This window comes from Schistocerca gregaria, chromosome 2, assembly GCF_023897955.1.
Source record: "Schistocerca gregaria isolate iqSchGreg1 chromosome 2, iqSchGreg1.2, whole genome shotgun sequence".
Classification (NCBI taxonomy): domain Eukaryota; kingdom Metazoa; phylum Arthropoda; class Insecta; order Orthoptera; family Acrididae; genus Schistocerca; species Schistocerca gregaria.
This window is the reverse complement of record NC_064921.1, coordinates 224,101,638-224,120,693: the sequence shown is the minus strand read 5'-3', so window position 1 is coordinate 224,120,693 and position 19,056 is coordinate 224,101,638. Positions and strand designations below refer to the sequence as shown.

The window sequence follows — 19,056 nt, the reverse complement described above, 5'->3', positions numbered from 1 at the left end:
CGCTTTTACATTGGCGTTGGTTGCATGCAAGGGGTTTGCCGCATGAACTAAATGTCACTAAGAAGTTATTGCTGGTCATCTGTTCTTCATCATGACGCCAGAAACATTATTAATCAGTTGGCAGAATAAAATATGGCGTTTCAGTCTTCGATCGCTATTCTTTATTTTCAGATCATACATTGTAGTTACAGAGTAACTAAAATATATGATCTGAAGATGGGCAGCTAGCCCGAAACCGGTAACTGAAAATAAAGAATAGCGATCGAAGACTGAAACGCCATATTTTATTTAATGAACGATCGCGGAATTCCCGTTGAGACAATCATGTCTAGTTTTGATAAAGTTGGCAGAATGTTGCGAACTTAACCAAATGGTGAGCTAATTCACCTTTTTCACTAGTCTACTTGCAACAAATAAATGCTATACTTGAAGTGACTGTCAAAAACGAAAAAAACCTCACAGGGCCCCGTAGCATTTGGTAACTCCTGCTACGTGGTTAATCCGGCACTGTAAGAGGGAATACGCGAGAGTGCACGAACTGTATAAAGATTTAAGGAATGATTAGCACAGGAACTGACCATATATTTTAATTAACTTCTTCAGTTTTTAGTTGTGCTGCTCCATGCTCAATTGAGACCGAGGCAGCATTACCATAGCTTTGAGCACAGCACAGCGTAATATCCAGCCCATCTTTTTCCAGCTACTGTTGAATATCTTTTGATTCATCCTCTGCACTCTTTCCCGACATTTATTTAGGATGTATTTTGCATACATATGGAGCCTTGAACTCCAAACTGTCTCCTATTTGTTGAACATATTTATGCCTTGTTTGGGATTTCTTTAAAAATTGTCTGGCCCTGGGAGCACAGAACAAGCCTAGGAGGCCCCCTGGAACAGAGGACAGCGAGGTCCAATTGAAAGATTTGCCCGAGGCCCTTGAGCCAGACTAAATAATCACTTCAGTACTCCCCCCACCCGTCAGCCTTGGGCTTTTCCCCCACTATAGCTTGCGTCACACAGGACGCTGCTCGGCTGCTTGTTGCCGCTAGTTAACAAGTGACTGCGAAGGTTAAATCACAGAACAGAACACGCGGGAATACGGTAGGCGGTATTTCAATATCGTTATAAATGTGTTGTTGAAAGTGTGAGAACATCAGATGTGTTCAACTTTATAGAACCCATTATCGTTTAGTGCAAATTTTACTTCATTTTGTGATGTAGCCTATAAATGAAAATAACGTAGTAACTGTTCTGTGGACCGAACCGGTATCGGTAATGTTTGTTGTTTCACTTCTTCATCTGACACATTAACATGAACATTACTGTTGCGTGACAGTGATGGAATGATATACAGCAATCATATATGGTATCGGTGTTGTTAATACACGTGGGAATGGGCGTTTCTTAGCTCCTGAAGTCGAGTTAACCACGGACAGGTGATTTTTTCCAAACGATTTCGGGTTAAGTAATATAAATAGCAATAATTAACGTTAACTGAATTTGAATTGCACGAACTGTCAGTGCACTGTAGTATGCAGCGTAACTTCTTTTCCACGTTATATTTGCAGTCGTTCGATCGTAATAACCTGTATCACAAACTGCGTTTTTCATACGATTGCAGTAACATATGATGGATGGTTATTTGGGACAAGTATTGCATTTATGTAATTAGCAAAGACATGAAAACAACATTTAGCATCCTGTTAGAACAGAACATACTGTAACAGGAATAGCGTTGAAGAGGATATTTCGCCTTTCGGCACTCATGAAATAAGTTGTCATAGCCTTATTAGAGGTTTTGACTTAACTATTATGATATATGGTACCGGTACTAGGTCTGCTCTGTCATGTTTTTTCTGTAAAAGCTCTGCTTAGAAGTTCTGCATATGGACACTGAGACAGCATTGCAACTATAAAAGTACATCTTAGCAGATGCATTTATCACAGATATCAAAGCTACTGGGGCGGGTAAGTTTCAATAGTTGATATTACTTGTTAAAATAGATTTGTAGTTAGTTTGCATTGATACACTTTTATAGAGCTGTCAGAGATTTGACCAGCGTATGGTGGCATGCAGTGTGTTCATAAAGGTGTAGCATGTAGATAAACACTCTTATCCATGGAGGCTTGTCATAAATCTTCATTGACCTTGCATGTAGTTGAGTCAGAATTTTTAAGTCGGAGAATTTTAATGAGGTGGAATAGATTTTAGCCCACCATTGACACAGCAGGTGAAATGTGTGTATTAATCTGACAATTTTTGGAATGTGTTCAGTCTATCTTCATATATACTGTTGTGTTTGTCCTGTTTTCAAATATGCCATGTAATCTTAACACGTGTATATTGGTACTGGTTTCTTATGTTCCTAACTGAATACTGGCACATCAGTCAGTACCATCGTTGACACAATACTGTTTATACACTTGGGGACCAAGTGCCTGCCTGCTTGTGTGCAGAATATGTTGTTTGTTTTGCCAAATGTCTGATCAGTAATGTATGTAGTCCTGAAGATGTAATGAACACAATCCATAACAAATTGCGCTGATAAGACATTTCAGTTATGCCAGAGGTGGTGGATTGGCGGTACAGCTTTATAATGCAAGTGAGACGTTGCTGCAACAGCACATTCACTTACCATGAATAAAATGATTCTAATGAGTCTTTTCCATTTTTTGGAGCTGGCAATAAATTTATTACTAACTTAATAAATACCTCAGTAGTTTTGTTGGCTCCAACCAGCTCTAATTTTTTGTAAGTGTCAGAGATTAGAAATCATGCAACTGTGTGTGCTGCTAAGAAGTAGAGTTTTTTCCCCCAGAAACAATCAATGAGAATGTTTGGGACTGTGAAATGAATCAATGAGCAACAGAGATACCAATCAGCATGAGATCTCGTAGTGTCAAGCTTTATTGTTTTAAATTTGTCACCGAGAACTGTGAATCTAAAATCTCAGTAGTGGAAGTGCATTAGTATACGAAACCTTAGGCATGTTAATTAAAAAAACAGACACAATTCATCACAATTTCTGGACAGTTTAGGCCTACTCACACAGCATATATAATATTGATGATGCCAGATACTGATCACTCATCAGTCTCAAAATATATACCCCATAATAGCCGTTCATAGCTTGGCTACATGTAAGTGCACAGTTGAAGGTCCGTACTTAAACTGCTCGCCCACCATTCTCATAACATCAACATATTTCTCAACAATTCTGATAGTGCATGGTACACTTTGCGATGTCCATAAAGATTTTCGTCACTACAGTTAACACGGTCTATTCTCATATGAAGTCATGGTCCAAGTCCTTCTCCTACCTTGTATCTGGCTATTTACAGTCTCATCATTTGGACAGTAATGCATCACTTCATGATTTTTAGCATATTACAAGAGAATGCTTTGTTAATTTATGATACAGAAGGGAGAACATATGAAAGTAGTTTGGCTGGATTTTTAGCATCAATTACATCATGCACCATGTTGTTTGAATACTGGTGTTTTACAGAAACATGGGGCACTACTATTTGATTTTGTAACGGTACCGTATTTTTGTGTTCAACAGAACATCCCCAGATTCTAAGAGAGCCACTATTTATAGTTTATTTAACAGAAGTTTAAGCTTTGAATAGTCCTTTAAAAATCAGTGTGAGAGGTCTAAACATCACTGGGTTCAGAAAATTTGAGGGTTCAGTACTATCAGAACAGAATTTTGAAATATTAAAACACATAAGAGTGGGTTGTGTGTTGAAATCATATCTTAATTAATTAATAACTTTTGACTTACACAAAAATTTAGTGAAAACGAATCACTGTCTTAGAATCTGGAACAATTGATTTACAAAGCTGATTATTTTGTTGGTTATTAAGTTTCAGCTCTGACCCATGTATTTTTGCATGGTAGGCCTAATGATATTACCTCTCCTAATTTACATCTACACTCCACAAACAACTGTGAAGTGCATGACAGAGTGTATGACACATTGACCCAGTCATTAAGGTTTTTTCCCATTTCATTCATGTATGGGACATGGGAAAAATGATTATTTGAATGCCTCTGTGTGTGCTGTAATTATTCGAAACTTATGTCATGATTCCTATGTGCGTAATATGTAGGGGTTTGTAGTATATTCCTAGTGTCCTGAAACTTTGTTAGTAAGCTTTCACAGGATAGTTTGTTTTAAGAGTCTGCCACTTCAAATCTCTCTGTGCCTCTCTCCCATGGGTCAGATAAGCCTGAGACCATGTGTTGGCCTTCTCTGTATATGTTCAGTATCCCCGGTTAGTCCTATTTGGTGCAGGTCCCACACATAGCAATATTGTAGAATGGGTCACGTGAGTGATTTGTAAGTACTTCCCCAGTATTTTACCAATAAACCGATGTCTGCCACCTGCTTTACACACAACTGAGCCGATGCGATCATTCCATTTCATACAGCATGAACAGCAAGGGTTTCAAATCACTTCCCTGGGGCACATGTGAAGGTACTTCATATGACGACTACTCCCATCCAAGATGATATATTGTAATGTAAATGGATAGATAAACACACACACACAGATTTAACTTTTACAAGCTATCAGAGCCAGTGGCTCCTTCTTGTGGGAGAAGAAAGTTGAAGGAAAAGGACGATAGGTGAAGAAAAAGGACAGGAGAGGTTTAGGGAAAGGGGTCCAGTTCAGAAAAGTCACTGAGAACCCTGGGTCAAGGGAGACTTACCAGACGGGATGAGAAGGAAAGATTGATCGTAAGACAACATACTCAGTCCGGTCAGAAATTCCACTTGAGACCCCATATGATTGAACATTTGACAATAAGTGTAGATGTGCTACTGAGTCAAATGCTTTTCAGAAATCAGTAAATACTGCACCTGTCTGTCTGTCTGTCTGTCTGTCTGTCTGTCTTGACCCAAAGCTGTCAGTGAGAGTAGTGTTAATTGGGTTTCACATTATCAGTGTTCTCAGAATCCATACTGACTGTCGTCGAAGAGGTCATTCTGTTCAAGATAACTTATTATGTTTGAACTCAGAATATGTTCTAAGATTCTACAACAAATTGATGTTAAGGATACTGGACAATAATTTTGTGGATTACTTCTGCTACTCTTAGATGGGTGTGACCTGTGCCTTTTTCCAAATATCATGGGTTTTCCTTTCTAAAGGAACATGTGAAAATGGAGTTTATCATTTCAGCATTTACTTTGCTACCCTCAATTTCACTTCCTGTGTCATTTGCTAGGGTCTGTGTACATTGACTTTGGTGCCACTAACCACTTTCACATATGAGCAGAATTTCTTTGGGTTCTTGTACTTTGGTAATGATTGTTGCTACCACAGCCTGATACGTCCTGAATTAATTAACTTCAAAGGGAAAACAATAATCCTACCTCACAGTGTTCATGGTTGGAGACAGTATATCTGTAACGATACAATGTGAAATCCTTTACCAAATGTAAAATGTGTTGTAGCTATATAAATAATAGTTTATGCAAAATTAATTTCAACGATTAGTTGCAAATACTATTAAATACCAGACAAGTAAGTGTGATAGTTACAAATCATTTGAAGAAATCTCATTAAGATAATGTGGTACATATTTCACACAGTGTTATTATTGCCCACTTTTGCTGAGTAATACTGGATAGTTCATCACCGAAGAGGGAATGAACTGAGTGTCCCAGCATTTACAATGAAATCATTCAGTGATATGCTATCATTAATTGGTTGACCTATTACTTTCTTTTGATTATTGTACACCTGATTAATGCACACTGTGCATGTTGGTCCAAATGTATGGTTATCCAGGAAACATAGCCATGGAAAAATGGCGAAGTAATGTCATAAACAACATGACGTACTGCTTTGCATTTGTTAATTATGCCATGACGTATAGTATGTCATGTCATAGAAAAGTATTGAGCATTATTACTTAACTTGCAGCATTTGATCTGTGGAGCATGAGGAGTTAGCAATTAACTTAAGCTTTGATATTGGGTTTTGGCATTAAATGATGAGTTCTCTTCTTCATTGATGCATCAGCATGAGTGGGGGGGGGGGGGGGGGACTCTTGTAACTTTGTTCAAATTACAGTGGACCATCTGGCTGAACTATGGCGCTCTGATGTTGTAGCCTAGAACATATTCTGAGCTTGAGCATAATGAAATATATCAGACAGAATAAACTCCTTGCCATCTTGTACAGATTCCAAAAAATCGATCATGCAAAACCCAACTTGTGCTTTTTCTAATGTTAAAATACTGAAAGCCATGAGTTAAGATAACTAAGTGCATGAAGTATGTATTTATCAAATTCTGAAAAGCATTTAAATCTGTACCATATCAATGTTGATTGGTGAAAGTACTACCATTTAATTTTTTTTAAAAAGTAACTGGATTGAGGATTTCATGGTATGAAAAATACAGCATGTTTTTGTGGACGAAGAGTTGTTGATAGAAGTAGAAGTAACTTAATATGTTCCCTAGGGAAGTGTGTTGATACCTTCACTCTTCATGTTGTGTAATAATAGTTGACAGACAATATTAATAGTAACCTCAGAATTTTTTGCTGTTGATGCAATTGTTTATAGTGTAGTATCGTAGATTAGAAAATGAAACACTTGAAGTAGGAAATGATTTTTGCTATTTGGGGAGCAAAATAACTGATGATGTCAAAGTAGAGAGGATATATAATGTAGACTGGCAATGGCAAGGAAAGCGTTTCTGAAGAAGAGAAATTTGCTAACATCGAGTATAGATTTAAGTGTCAGGAAGTCATTTCTGAAAGTATTTGTATGGAGTGTAGCCATGTATGGAAGTGAAACGTGGACGATAAATAGTTCAGACAAAAAGAGAATAGAAGCTTTTGAAATGTGGTGCTACAGAGGAATGCTTAAGATTAGATGGGTAGAACACACAACTAATGAGGAGGTATTGAATAGAATTGGAGAGAAGAGAAATTTGTAGCAAACTTGACAAGAAGAAGGGATCGATTGGTAGGGCATATTCTGAGGCATCAAGGGATCACCAGTTTAGTATTGGAGGGCAGTGCGGAGGGTAAAAATCATAGGAGACCAAGAGATGAATACACTAAACAGATTCAGAAGGGTGTAGGTTGCAGTAGGTACTGGGAGATGAAGAACTTTGCACAGAATAGGGTGGCATGGAGAGCTACATCAAGCCAGTCTCTGGACTGAAGACCACAACAACAACAACACAATATGAAGAGAGAAAAAAAACCTACACAAATATCCACTCAAATCTAGGTAACATTTCAGCATGGTGCAAATATTGGCAACTTGCCTTACAAGCACAGAAATTTAAATTTGTGTGCTTTACAAACTGCAGAAATGTAGTATGTAATGAATACAATAATAATGCATCACATTTGGAATCAGCCAACTCAAACAAATGCCTGGGTTGTACAGTTTGTGTGAAATTGAAATGATCCCATATGCTCAGTCATAGGTAAAGCAGCTGACAGACCGGTCCATTGACAAGGCACATGGGAAATATATTCAGTCTACAGAGGAGACTTCTTACAGTACTTTCGTGCTTCTCATCTTAGGATATGTGCAAGTGTATGAGTTCTATATCAAATAGGACTAACTGGAAATATTAGATATATTCAGTGAAGGGTTGCACGGATAGTGATGGGTTTGAAAATAGAATTAAACTAAGCAAAATAAACAAGCCTTTGGAGCATTGGGATCATTTTTACAGTGGAGACGGCAGCATTCAGACAGTATCTGGTATGAGATACTTCCTTCCAAGTTAGCTTTTCATCTACTGTCAGTCCTAAGAATGTAAAACAGTTGATTTCCATGAATGTTTGAACACCTTGGGGCAATAAAATTTTGCTGTTGGGTTTTGTGTCAGAAACTGTAGACATACTTCATTTTATGTGCATTTTCAACTTCTCACGGCGTAATGAATAGTCCGTTAAATTTTGGGAATACAGCTGCGCAAATAAAACTTCCTACACTGATATTTCGGCCACATATCATCCAGCCATCCTCAGAGTCAGTCAAAAGACTGACAATAAGATGCTCTGAGTAGAAGGGAGAACCGATAGAGGTACTCAGGGTACCCTCCGCCACACACCGTCAGGTGGCTTGCGAAGTATGGATGTAGATGTAGAAGCACGGCCTTATATGCTCCACCGCAGTGGTATTGTGCATGTGGGACACAGACGCTGGTCATCGGCAAGGAAATGTGCTTACACATGCGCCGCATGTGGCGAAGGCGTACTGATGTTCGATTCGCTTATCGATGTGTGTTTGGAGGCGGTGACACCATGACAACTTCTCTGCAGGTTAATTACCTCAAGAGCCGGATTCCATGCTTTGTCCAAATTAAAACCATTATCTCTATTTATTAAATTATTAGCTAATCTAATCACTATAGCTTCCTTGAAGACAGAATCCCAAAAGGAAGAGGTGGATGTTAAAATCTTCACATCACTGTAATTCAGGGAATACCCTGTATCAATACAATGTTCGGCAACAGCTGACTTGTCTCTCTCTCATGAGTGTGTGTATCTTCGATGCTCCACACCTCTCTCTTCTTGAATGGTGCAAGTTGTTTGACCTATGTACGACTTCTTACAATTTCCGCAAGAAATTTCATACACACCCGCTTTACGAAGCAGTAAATTGTCCTTTATAGAGTTGAGTAAAGCTGCAACCTTCGTGGATGGCCGGAAGATCACCTTAACACAGTGTTTCTCAAGAATATGGTATATCTTCAAGGAAACAGCACCCACAAATGGCAAAAACTCATTTGATCTGAAGGAATTAATACTTCTTTCCCATCATATGCCTTCATTCCAAGTTTTCCATTGATCTACGAATTTGCTGCGGAGAATATCCATTTGCTTTAAAAACCCTCTTGAGGTGTGTGAGCTCTTCTTGCAAATTCTCTTTATTGGATATACAGTGCGCCCTATGCACTAAAGCCTTACAGACACCTATGGTCTCCCCCCTGTGGGTTCGGGGGTAAGAATAGGCCCACGGTATTCCTGCCTGTCGTAAGAGGCGACTAAAAGGAGTCTCAAACGTTTTGGCCTTGTTAGATGGTCCCCTAACGGGTTTGACCTCCATCCTTCTAAATTTTCCGAAGAGCGAGCCGATTGGGGAAGGGCGCCTTACAAGGAGCGATGTGTCCATCATGCATTACCATCTCTAGCCAGGTTTGTCGTCATCGCTTAGCAGTCCCGCTCACCTACCATCTCTTGGGCGTGGATTTGTTCTTGGGTGCAGTTTATTGCAGTCTGCTATGCTGTGTCGCTTTATGCGCCAATGACGATATTGGACTATATCACCTGAAATCCAGCATGGTAGCCAGTCCGTTGAGGTGGGGCCGCCATGTACCCTGTTGGTTGTAGCCCCCTGACTACACAGGGATCGCTCTGCTGATGCCAGCGCCGTTAACTCCCCACGTATGCCAAGGAGTAGATGCCTATCTCCTTGGGGCATTGGGACTCCCGGCAATGGCCATCCTGCCAGGTGGTCGTTGCTGAGGCTGGGTGGCGCCCGTGGGGAGGGCCCTTGGTCGGAGTAGGTGGCATCAGGGCGGATGACCCGCAATGAAGCGTGGTACATCATCTCTTGCTGGCGGCCAGCCGCCAGCAGTCTCTAAGCGTTCCAGGGCTCAATACAACGCAACTACATATGACCCCAAATCGTTCCCCTCCCTGGCTACGCCATGGGAGGAACGAAAGACTAAGGATGCCAGCGAACCATACTCACCCCGCTACCTGGTGTGTACGAGAGCTGATGGTGAATCCTTTACATCCATGAAGCCTCAGTTCTTCGTCGAGCACTTAGAGGACAAGTTCGGGGAGGTGGAGGGCTTGTCCAAAATGCGCTCGGGCTCGGTTTTGATCAAATCGGCGTCCTCCGCCCAGTCCCGCCGGATACTCGATTGTAACAAGCTGGGGGATGTTCCGGTTACAATCACGCCCCATAAGAGTCTTAATATGGTCCAGGGCATAATATTCCATCGGGACCTTCTATTGCAGTCCGATGACAAGCTTCGCGCCAATTTAGAGCGGTGAGGTGTTCACTTCGTCCGGCGCGTACATCGTGGTCCAAGGGATAAGCAGGTTGCCACCGGTGCCTTCATCTTGGCCTTCGAGGGTGATACTTTACCTGAGAAGGTCAAGGTGATGGTCTATCGTTGTGACGTCAAGCCCTATATCCCTCCCCCGATGCTTTAAGTGCTGGAAGTTCGGGCATATGTCTTCCCGCTGTACTTCCAGCCTCACATGTCGAGATTGTGGACGCCCATCACATCCCAATACTCCATGTGCTCCGCCTCCCATCTGTGTAAACTGCGGAGAGCACCACTCGCCTTGCTCGCCGGACTGCAGGATCTTCCAGAAAGAGCGCAAAATCATGGAGTATAAGACCCTGGACCGCCTGACATACACTGAGGCCAGGCAGAAGTTCGAACGCCTTCATCCTGTTCGAATGACTGCCTCTTACGCCGCGGCTACTACTGTTATGGCCCCATTAGCTCTCCCTCAGACTGCCACCTCTCAGAGCCGGAATGCTACACCTGCGCCCTTGATGGTGGGGGGCACTTCACTCCCTGCTGCTCCTGCACTACCTGCCTCAGGAGCAGCAACCCCCCTCCCCCCCCCCCCCCAACCATCGGGGACATCAGTCCCCACTTCTAAGCTGGGGAAGCCTCAAACTTCCCCGGCTCGAATAGCACGGAAAGGGTCCCTTGGGTCCCTTCCTTCCCAGGTTTCTGCCTCTGGGAAGGGTGACGTCAGCCAATGGAAGAAAAGCAGACCAACGGCTGATCGCAGGGCTTCCCGCTCCTCCTCCGTCCCGGAGACTGACTCGCTGGAGCCCTCCCAGCCAATGAAACCCAAGGACCAGAGAGACAAGACGAAGAAGAAGACCTCTAAGGCCAAGGACCACGCGGTGGCATCCACCCCACTGCTCCCTACAGGCTCTGCGTCCGAGGATAAGGTGGAGATCCGGGCGTCCGCTGAGGACCTGGATCTCGCCGGACCCTCAGACACCATGGAAGCAGATTGTACTGGTCCTCCATCGGTGGCAGCAGGTGACCCAGTGGCGTGATCTGCCTCCTCGGCCCCTTCACGCCTTTTTCGGACATGGACAAAGCGATACTCCAGTGGAACTGCAGCGCTTTTTTCCACCACCTTGCTGAGCTTCGCCAACTCATCAGCAGTCACCCTTTCCTCTGCATTGCCCTACAGGAAACTTGGTTTCCGGCAATGCGGACCCCTGCCCTACGTGGGTATCGGGGTTATTACAAGAACCGGGCAGCTTATGAGAAGGTATCTGGTGGAGTCTGCGTCTACATACTTAACTCTGTCTACAGCGAATGTGTACCTCTTCACACACCTTTAGAGGCTGTTGCTGTAAGGATGTGGACGCCTCAGCCTATTACTGTCTGCAGTTTGTATCTTCTGCCAGATGGTGATGTCTCGCGTCATGTGTTGGCTGCATTGATAGCACAACTGCCTCCTCCTTTTGTGTTACTGGGCGACTTTAACGCCCATAATCCCCTGTGGGGTAGCGCCGTGATTACTGGCCGGGGTAGAGATGTCGAGACTCTTCTCTCGCAGCTTGACCTCTGCCTCTTAAACACGGGAGAGCCGACACATTTCAGCGTAGTCCATGGCACATTTTCGGCCATCGACCTTTCTATCTGCAGCCCCGGACTTCCACCATCCATCCACTGGAGTGTCCATGACGACTTATGTGGTAGTGACCATTTCCCCATCTTTCTGTCACTCTCACAGCGTCACTCTTCTGAACGCCCCTTCAGATAGGCTCTGAATAAGGCTGATTGGGGCTTGTTCTCCTCTCTCGTCACTATCGCACCTCCTTCACCTGACACCATTGATGCGGTGGTTCAGTCGGTCACCACCAGCATAGTTTCTGCGGCGGCATCTGCGATTCCCTGTTCATCCGGGTCCTCTTGGCGGAGGACTGTGCCTTGGTGGGCGCCCGAGATCGCAGAGGTGATTAGAGATCGCCGGCGGGCTCTTCAACGCCATAAGCGGCACCCGTCCTTGGAGAACCTCATCGTTTTTAAACAGCTCCGTGCCCGTGCCCGACGCCTTATTCGCCAACGGAAGCAGGAGTGCTGGGAACGGTATGTTTCCAACATTGGCATCCGTACCTCTGCATCGCAGGTTTGGGCTAAGATTAGGCGACTCCATGGCTATCGGCCACCTGTCTCTGTCCCTGGGCTTTCGCTGAATGGAGTGGTGTGTACTGACTCCGACACGATTGCGGACCGGTTAGCAGTGCATTTTGCTCAGTGTTCCGCATCTACGAATTACCCACTGGCCTTCCGCTCCCGGAAAGAGCGGTTGGAAAGTTGGAGGCTTTCCTTTCACACGCGCCACGCGGAGTCGTACAATGCTCCTTTCAGCGACTGGGAATTCCAGAGTGCACTATCTGCTTGCCCTGATACGGCTCCTGGGCCAGACCACATCCACAGCCAGATGCTGAAACACCTCTCTGTGAATTGCCAGCGACGCCTCCTAGATGTTTTCAACCGCATCTGGGTTGAGGGTGTGTTCCCGTCTCAATGGCGAGAAAGCATCGTCCTCCCCGTGTTGAAACCTGGCAAGAACCCGCTGGAGGTGGACAGCTACTGCCCCATAAGCCTCACCAACGTTCTTTGCAAGTTGCTAGAACGTATGGTGAGCCTGAGGTTGAGTTGGCTCCTCGAGTCTCGAGGCCTTCTGGCTCCGTCTCAGGGTGGGTTCCGTAAAGGCCGCTCTGCCGTCGATAATCTGGTCTCCCTAGAGTCTGCCGTCCGTACAGCCTTTGCACGCCGCCAACATCTGGTTGCCGTCTTCTTCGACATGCGGAAGGCGTACGATACGACTTGCCGATATCACATCCTGGCCACACTTCATGGGTGGTGTCTTAGGGGCCCGCTCCCGATTTTTATTCAGAATTTTCTGTCGTTTCGTTCCTTCCGCGTGCAAGTTGCTGCGTCCCATAGTTCCTCCCGGGTCCAGGAGAACGGGGTCCCACAGGGGTCTGTCCTCAGTGTCTCCCTGTTTTTAATTGCGATCAATGGGCTTGCTGAGGCAGTGGGATCGTCCGTCGCAGCTTCGTTGTATGCAGACGACTTCTGCCTCTACTACAGCTCCGCTGGCATTGCAGTTACTGAGCGCCAGCTGCAGGCGCTATCCGCAAGGCGCAGTCATGGGCTGTAGCGCACGGCTTCCAGTTTTCGGCCGCTAAGACCTGCGTTATGCATTTCTGCCGGCGTCGCACGGTTCACCCTGAGCCACGCCTTTACCTTGACGGTGAACCTCTTGCTGTGGTAGAGATGCATCGGTTCTTGGGACTGGTATTTGATGCCCGGTTGACTTGGCTGCCTCATATTAGGCAGCTTAAACAAACATGCTGGCGGCATTTAAACGCTCTCCGTTGCCTTAGCCACACCGGATGGGGTGCCGATCGGTCCACCCTTCTCCGGCTGTATCAAGCGCTGATCCAGTCCCGCCTTGATTATGGGTGTGTGGCTTATGGTTCGGCATCGCCATCAGCGTTGCAATTGCTGGATCCCATCCATCACTGCGGGATCCGCCTCGCCACAGGAGCATTTCGGACAAGCCCTGTTGACAGCTTACTTGTGGAGGCTGGTGTTCCTCCATTGCGGATCCGGCGCGACCGACTTCTGGCCGCTTATGCTGCCCACGTTTGTAGCTTTCCAAGGCATCCCAACTACCGTCTCCTGTTCCCGCACTCAATCGTCCATCTTCCAGACAGGCGGCTCCGGTCAGGGTGTACGATCGCGGTTTGCATCCGGGCTCTACTGTGTGGGATTGAGTTTTTTCCTCTCCCGCCTTTTTTCCGGGCCAATCTGCGTCTGCCCCCTTGGTGTGTGCGCCGACCATGCATTCGGCTGGATTTGGCACAGGGTCCGAAAGACTCGGTCCCTCCTCCGGCCCTCCGCCGCTGCTTTGTTTCTCTCCTTGCCGAGTTTCCCGGATCTGCCGTGGCCTATACCGACGGTTCGATGGTCTCTGCTCGCACTGGTTACGCTCTTACCCTAGAGGATCATTGTGAGCAACGGTCGCTGGCACCCGGGAACAGTGTATACACTGCCGAGTTGGTTGCCATCTATCGCGCCTTAGAGTATATCCGCTCCCGCTCAGGTGAGTCCTTTGTCATCTGTAGTGACTCCCTGAGTGGTTTACGAGCTCTTGACCAGTGCTTTCCTCGTTCCCGTCTGGTGATGGCCATCCACGAGTCGCTCCATGCTCTTGCCCGTTGCGGCCGCTCCTTGGTCTTTGTTTGGACCCCAGGTCATGTCGGCATCCCGGGCAATGAGCGGGTTGACACGGTGGCTAAACAGGCAGTGAGTTCACCGGCTCTGGAACTCGGCCAGAAAGTGCTTGGTGCCTGGGGTGACGAGTGGCGCACCCTGCCCACACCCAACAAACTTCGGGTGGTGAAGGAGACGACCGGTGTGTGGTGCTCCTCCATGCGGGCCTTTCGGAAGGACTCTGTCGTCCTCTGCCGGCTGCGCGTTGGCCACACGTGGCTGACGCACGGCCATTTGTTGCGCCGGGAGGACCCACCGCTATGTCGCTGCGGGGCAGCTCTGACGGTGGTCCACATTTTGGTGGACTGCCCGCTTTTAACAGGACTCAGGCAGACGTTTGCGCTGCCTGATACCCTCCCTGTCCTTTTATGTGATGACGTTGCTATGGCGGACCTCGTGTTGAGTTTTATTCGGGCAGGGGGTTTTTATCGTATGATTTGAGTGTTTGTCCTTTTATTTCCTGTATTGACTTGGGCCTTTGGCCTGTGGTTTTAAACTGTGGGTTTTAATGTCATTTGGTGGTTGGCTTTTCCTTATTTTCATGGTCGGCCAACCACCTTCACACTCGGTGTGATTTTAGTTCCGTTTGTCTGGTCTTTGTCTGTCTTTCTTGTATTGTGTCGTCCCTTGTCTCAGTTCTCCGTTTTTAACGACTGACAATTTTTATTTCGTGTGATTTTATCGTGGAATAAGGGACCGATGACCTTAGCAGTCTGGTCCCTTCAATCCCACACCCAACCAACCAACCAAGTCAGCCGTTGCCGAACATTGTATTGATACAGGGCATTCCATGAATTACAATGACGTGAAGATTGTAATATCCACCTCTTCCTTTTGGGATTCTCTCTTAAAGGAAGCTGTAGAGATTAGATTAGCTAATAATTTAATAACTAGAGATATTGGTTTTAATTTGGACAAAACATGGAATCTGGCTCTTGAGGTAATTAAACTGCAGAGAAGTTGTCACGGTGTCACTGCTGCCGAACATACATCAGTAAGCAAATTGAATGTCAGTATGCCTTCACCCAGGCGGCGAATGTGTGACGTGGAAAGAGAAAATTATTTGAATCATTTCTCGTGAGCCAATCATTGATATACCAGTATTTCAAGAAAAGCAATGTATCCATCTATCGCCCACCAGACTCATCTCCTGATGAGAAAACCTCAGTTCGTGTGTACTTAAGTAATCTTTGGTGGAGACTTTAATTATGTATAGAGAGATGCTGCATGAAGTGTGCCTGGCTGTCAAGAGGGCAGTGTGTGAAGCCTTCAATAACTACCATAGCAGAATATTGTCAAGTGTTCCTTCATGAAACCCAGAGAAATTCTGATTGTATGTGAAGGCACAAAAGTTAGTGTCCAGTCCCTAACGAAAGAGGCGGGAAATGAAATTAAGGGTAGCAAAGCAAAGGCTGAAATGATTAACTGTGTTTTCAAATGTTCCTTTACAAAGAAAAATCCAGGAGAATTTCCCCAATTTAATGTTTGTACCACAGAAAATATGAGTGAAATAAGTATTAGTGTCAGTGGTGTTGAGAAACTGCTGAAACAGTTTAAACTGAAAAATGCCCCAGGGCCCAAAGGAAATCCTAGCAGATTCTGTACTAAATTTATGGCTGAACTAGTCCTTCTTCTAACTGTTATATTGTAGATCGCTCAAACAGAAAACCGTGCTCAGTAGTTGGAAGAAACTACAGGTCACAGCTGTCTCCAAAGAGGGTAGTAGAAGTGATCCACAAAACTACCATCCAATGTCCGTGACACTGATTTGTTGTAGGATCTTAGAACATATTCTGAGATCAAACATGAAGTATCTTGAATGGAGTAACATCCTCCATGCCAGTTAGCATGGACTCTGAAAACACTGATCATGTGAAACCCAACTAGCACCACTCTCACATGAAATACTGAAAGTTTTGGATCAAAGCTGTCGGGTAGATTCAGTATTTCATGATATCTTAAAAAGCATGTGACTCAGTGCCACAACTACACTTATCATCAAAAGTTCAGTCATATTGGGTCTCAAGTAAAATTTGTGACTGGACTGAAGACCTTTTGGTAGGAAAGATACAGCACATTATCTTGGACAGAGTGTCATCATCATTTGTAGATGCAACTTCAGGTGTGCCCCAGGGAAGTGTGTTGAGACCCTTGCTGTTCATGCTGTATGTTAAAGGCCTTCTGGACAATATTAATAGTAACCTCAGAATTTTTGCATATGTTGCAGTTACCTATAATGAAGTAAGGTCTGAAAGAAGCTGCATAAATGTTCATTCAGATCTTCATAAGATTTCAAAGTGGTTTGGCAACTTGCTTCAAATGTTCAGAAAAATTCAATTGTGCACTTCAAAAAAGTAGGAAAAAAGAATCATCCTCTGGCTATGTCAGTGAATCACAGCGGAAATTGACCAATTCATACAAATACCCTGGTGTGGCAATTTGCAGGGATATGAAATGGAATGATCACATAGGCTCATTTGTGTGTAAAGCAGATGGTAGACTTCAGATTATCAGAAGAATACTGAGGAACTGCAATCACTTTCTCGTTTGATCCATTCTAGGATATTGCTCAAGTGTGTTGGGCCTGTACTAAATAGGGTGTTATAACCTTTAATCACCAATAATTTCGTGGATATTCAAACACACTCACTTAGAAACAATAGCTGGTTACATGATAACAACTCAGTATCTCTTATTCGACTGTTGTGCCGTGACATGCGGCTGGCGCCCTTCGTAGCTAGGTGGCGCTCCCGCGCCCAGCCGAGTTGCGGAGCGCCTCTATCGCCCTTTGTGCGTACTGTCGTGGCGGCACTGTTAAATGTCGTGGCACTGTCACAACACTTTTCCCCCCTTGAAAAAAAAAAACTCTCACTTTGTGGAGACATGGATGGTGCGGAGACATCCATGGCCTCTTGTGAGGCCCCGAGAAGATCCCGCGGAGAAACATCAGAGTATGGATGAAAATGTCCAGGACGGAAGCTCATGCGTGGAATGTGCCTCCTGGACGAGATGATGGGTGAAAACTCCGGAGCAGCATCCATAGGTGTCGTGGACCTGGGGGTGTGCTCCAGTGAGATGGGTCCCAGAGAAGGCGACGTCGCGACTAGAGCCGGTTCCGGCATACTCGGAAGTGGTAGCGACGTCAGCTGCATCAACACATACAGTAGATTGGCAGCAGCGACAGGACTGGCTTCTCGGGCTGGTGGAGGCGAAGGAAGGGGCGGTGCTGTAACATCATCGATCTCTTGTCCAGTACAAAAATCACGGAAGGCCTGCGAAGAGAACTGAGGGCCATTTTTTGTCTGTGACGATCATGGATGGAAGACCTTCTAGCGCAAAGATATTGGATAAAGCCAGTGTCGTTGCCGCAGTGGTGGGCGACGGGCATCGAACAACAAACGGAAACTTCGAGAAGGCGTCAATCAACAGTAGCCAATAAGTACCGAGGAAGGGACCAGCAAAATCAGCGTGCACCCGTTCCCATGGATGCGCCGGGTCAGGCCACGGAGAGGGCATTGTACGAGGTGCAGCCACTTGTTGAGCACACTGACCACACGCAGCAACAATGTGGGCGATGTTCGAATCAATACCGGGACAATAAACGTGCCTGCGAGCCAGGGACTTAGTCCAAGAAATACCCCGTTGGCCTACATGCAACAGTTTGAGAACATCTTTGTGAAGAGAGGTTGGCACCACGATTCGTGGAGATGCGCCATCCGTGGCCAGAACAACACCACCATCACAAACAGACAGACGAAGTCGCAAGGCATGGTAGTTGCGAAGGGGATCTGATGCCCGGCCCTTGGTCCCGTCCGGCCAACCCCGTTAAACAAAACCGATCACCTGACGCAGGACCGGGTCCCGTGCAGTAGCTGACGCGACCTGCAAACCTGTAAGTGGAAAACCCTCGACTGCATGACGTTCTTCCTCATCAATTTGGAAACAGAGTAGTTCATCACGATCAAAAACCGGTTCGGGGCCCATCGGCAATCGCGACAATGCATCAGCGTTGGCGTGCTGGGCCGTGGGGCGATAGTGAATCTCCTGAAAACGAGACACGTATAAGGCCCAACGTCGCAGGCGGTGAGCTGCCTTATCCGGAAGCGACGCCGATGGGCTGAACAGAGAGACCAGCGGCTTGTGGTCGGTGCTGAGGTGAAACTTAGAACCATACAAAAAACGCTGAACTTTTTTGGAGCATAAATTATAGCGAGCGCCTCCTTTTCGATTTGAGAGTAACGCCGTTGCGCATCGTTGAGGGTCTTGGAAGCATAGGCGATGGGTTGTTCCGACACATCCTCATACCGATGGACGAGAACAGCCCTTAGGCCATACTGTGACGCATCGGTTGCCAGAACCAAGTGCTGACCCGGACGCAATGTGGCAAGACAAGGCGCCGACTGCAAATGAGCCTTCAGGCGGACAAAAGCCTGCTCACACTCGTCGGACCAACAGAAAGGGACGTTTTTGCGTAACAGCTGTAGCAGAGGATGAGCTACCACCGCCGCGGATGGAATGAGTTTGTGATAATAAGCAATCTTACCTAGAAACGCCTGAAGTTCTTTGACCGTAGACGGCCGGGGTAGAGCGTTAATGGCCGCAACATGCTGACGTAGAGGACGTATACCCTCACGGGACAAGTGGAATCCAAGATACACAATGGAGGCCCGGAAGAACTGTGACTTGTCCAGATTGCACCTCAACCCAGCCGAATGCAAAACC

The 19,056-nt window shown here is 45.7% G+C and overlaps 1 protein-coding gene across 5 annotated transcripts in view; it reads left to right on the top strand.

The window, feature by feature from the left end:
- Positions 1 to 995: 995 nt before the first annotated feature.
- LOC126336732 (glutathione S-transferase 1-1-like) overlaps positions 996 to 19,056 on the top strand; it is a 59,823-nt gene continuing 41,762 nt past the window's right edge. The window contains exon 1 of one of the 5 annotated variants that reach the window (XM_050000725.1): positions 996 to 1,101. The gene's annotated coding sequence lies outside the window, so the exon portion shown is untranslated. Of the gene's footprint in view, positions 1,969 to 19,056 lie in introns of all 5 variants that reach the window. The other 4 variants (XM_050000728.1, XM_050000726.1, XM_050000727.1 and 1 more) reach the window with 4 other exon arrangements.